Here is a 3361-nt window from a genome sequence, read left to right on the forward strand (position 1 = left end):
AGGGCTTAACCTTGAGAAAACAAAGAATGGATTGAAATAGAGTTCACCCTTCCCTTCTCTTCCAGTCTACACAAGCACACACAGGCAGCTTGCACTTCCCTCTCGTTTTAAACCCCATCCACGCCAGTCGCCTTGCCAGGAAAACGCGGTATCCCCTTCCACGCGTGTTTCCCACCGCGGGCGTGCAGAGCGCTGATCGGCCTCTGCCACCTGCTGGCAAAGCCGAGAACGTTCAAGGCGTTAAACCGGAGACTAAAGCGTTGCCAAGGCATGTCTGAAATCCGGCTCCTTTAGCTAAAACCATCATGGTACAAACAGGAAAATTTTCTGCTGCTGTTGCTCTTCCCACAGCTTTGGATGAAAAGGCTGTCCCGGCAGAACTCTGTCAGAAAAATACCTCCAAAATGAAAATAGTTGTTATTGCATATGTACAAAATGGGTCTTGGCTTATAGCCCAGTGACAGGATGTGAGGCTGATTGTGTTGGTTTTAAGGCAATTCAAAAAATCTTGGACCTTTAAAATGTCTGCATCTGTTCCAGAATTAAGAATTAACAGCCAAACTCATCCTCATTAGGCCTACCTAATGATTTCTGCTCCTGAATTGTGGTAAAGTGTTGATCTGCTCGAGGGTAGGGAGGCTCTGCAGAGAGACCTGGACAGGCTGGAGCCATGGGCTGAGGCCAACTGGAGGAGTTTCACTGAGGGCAAATGCCGGGGGCTGCCCTTGGGCCACAACAACCCCCAGCAGCGCTACAGGCTTGGGGAGGAGTGGCTGGAGAGCTGCCAGTCACAGAGGCACCTGGGGGTGCTGACTGACAGCCGGCTGAACAGGAGCCAGCAGTGTGCCCAGGGGGCCAAGAAGGCCAATGGCATCCTGGCTTGTGTCAGCAATAGCGTGGCCAGCAGGGACAGGGAAAGGATCTGACCCCTGGACTCGGCACTGGTGAGGACGCCCCTCGATTCCTGTGTTCAGTTTTGGGCCCCTCACTCCAAAAAGGACATTGAATGACTCGAGCGTGTCCAGAGAAGGGCAACGGAGCTGGTGCAGGGTCTGGAGCACAGGTCGTACGGGGAGCGGCTGAGGGAACTGGGGGGGTTTAGTCTGGAGAAGAGGAGGCTGAGGGGAGACCTCATCGCCCTCTACAGCTCCCTGAAAGGAGGGTGCAGAGCGCTGGGGATGAGCCTCTTGAACCAAGTAACAAGCGATAGGACAAGAGGGAATGGCCTTAAGTTGCGCCAGGGAAGGTTTAGACTGGATATCAGGAAGCATTTCTTTCCAGAACGGGTTGTTGGGCGTTGGAATGGGCTGCCCAGGGAGGTGGTGGAGTCCCCATCCCTGGAGGTGTTTAAGAGTTGGGTTGACATAGCACTTAGGGATCTGGTGTAGTTGGGAACCATTGGTGTTAGGTTAAAGGTTGGACTGGATGATCTTCAAGGTCTTTTCCAACCTAGACGATTCTGTGATTCTGTGAAAATTGAAATGTAGGTCTGGGTTGAAACCCTGGCAACAGTAAAGTTAAAAGAGGAGAAAATTTGTTTTTCAGCTTTGCATCCTAGGCTGGGAACCCTAAGTGGCCCACACAACGAATCTGCACATGCCTTGTGAATGTTAGCTGCTTGTTTAACATATTGTGCAAAGCTGATATTCATATCTGTGAGAGGCTAATAACACCCTGGAGAGCCAGAGGGTTCCTGGGCACACTTGAGTAAGGGCTCCAGTTAAATGCTTTAGACTCACAGCAGCCTCTGGAGATGAAATTCTCGTGCAAAATCCATTCCCATGAACTGTGAGTCCATCAAAGACTCTTCTCACAGAAGGACTGCATAGTGAATTTCTTGTACTGAAGCTTGTTCCCAATCACAAAAGTACCAACAGTCTGACAATACAAACCCCCATAGATTTTCACATTTGCCACAAGCTGAGTCTGGCTGGTCTGTCCTCTACCCTCCAGCAAAGCTTCTGCTGCTGAAGCTGTAGCCCCTGGAAGCTGAGAGCAGCCCTCAGGCTGCCCGGGTACCTGCCGTGCCACTGCCACTGTCTTTCTGGGAAGCTTCAGGCCTAGGAGAGAGATGGAGAGAGAACAAAGGTCTGACAGGGTTATTAGACGTTAGTGGATTTGGGGGAAAAAACCAAAAAACACTACATGACATGACAGCCTTTTGTTTTTTTGGGATCCTTTGAGAGGACACAGTCTTTCACCTGGCATCTCCGTTAGAAGCACAGGCAAGGGGAGGGGGAACAGCGCACCAGAACTGGCTCCATCCAACTTGGATTTCTATTCCTTGTGCAACAGAACCTCAAGAAATAGGTCTGACCTCCTTTCGCCTCATTATTCTGCAAAGCAACCGCATGCTGTCCAAAAGTATATCCATATGGCACACCTCTGGAAAAAAGGCTTTTCTGCACGTGCTTGGAGCACCCTTACAGAAGGCAGCTTCCCAGTCAGGGAACGGATCTGCCTACGGTAGTGGAACCGTCTCACGTTTTCCTTGTTGTGATATATGAAATGTTAAGAAATTTGGTACATAACTAGGAAGATGATTGTAGTAGGCCTAAGAGTTGTCTGTTTAAGCTGAGGAGTTTCTGAGCTGTAGGAACAAAGAAAGAAACTCGCATAAACATAGATAAAGGCCCCAAGGACAGAAGATGTGGAACCATGGCAACAGAAGATAATGTGCACTGTATGACCCAAAGGATTAGGCCCAGGCCCTGGCAACAGAAGATAACGGACATCACACTTGACATAAGGTGGGCAACGAAGGATTTAGTCAGAGGAGTCTGGCTTTTGGGGGCTGGTGATTTCGAATTGGGGAAAAGGTGACAAGGAAGACTACTGGCCTTCCTCCCGAAGACCACTGCCTGGAGGTGATGCACAGGCGTAAGAGTGACATGATTGTTTTAAAACTGCTGATAAAGTGTTTTGGACTAACCACGCCTTAATAGTAAAGATGTATGTTTGTGTTGTGCAATCCTATGAACATGTGTAAGGTACCTGCATTTAAGTGGTAAATCGAAGGGGCTTGGTGTGCGCTTGTGGAGGAGCGCTCCCCCGTGCACCCAGCGCCGCAGTAAAGAATGCCTGCTTTCTAAAGCTCTGATCCTGAGTCTTAGAGAGTTTTTCTTCAACCGGCTTTCCGGTACCAGTTGGGGTCGGGGGAAGGGCGTGAGCCTGGAACATTTTATGTGGAGCCCGTGATAAAACATATCCTATCATTCCGTTTTATACAGCGTCACTAGCACACACTTAAAACCGGCTTCCGCGGGCAGCCGGGCGGGCTCCCCCCGCGGGGTCCATCCCCCCGAAACCCCGCGCCCGGGATTCTCGCCGCGGGTGCGCCCACACGCGAAGGCCCCGGCGG

The sequence above is a fragment of the Athene cunicularia genome (genome assembly GCF_003259725.1).
Source record: "Athene cunicularia isolate RWA chromosome 5 unlocalized genomic scaffold, athCun1 chr5_part1, whole genome shotgun sequence".
NCBI classification, from domain to species: Eukaryota; Metazoa; Chordata; class Aves; order Strigiformes; family Strigidae; genus Athene; species Athene cunicularia.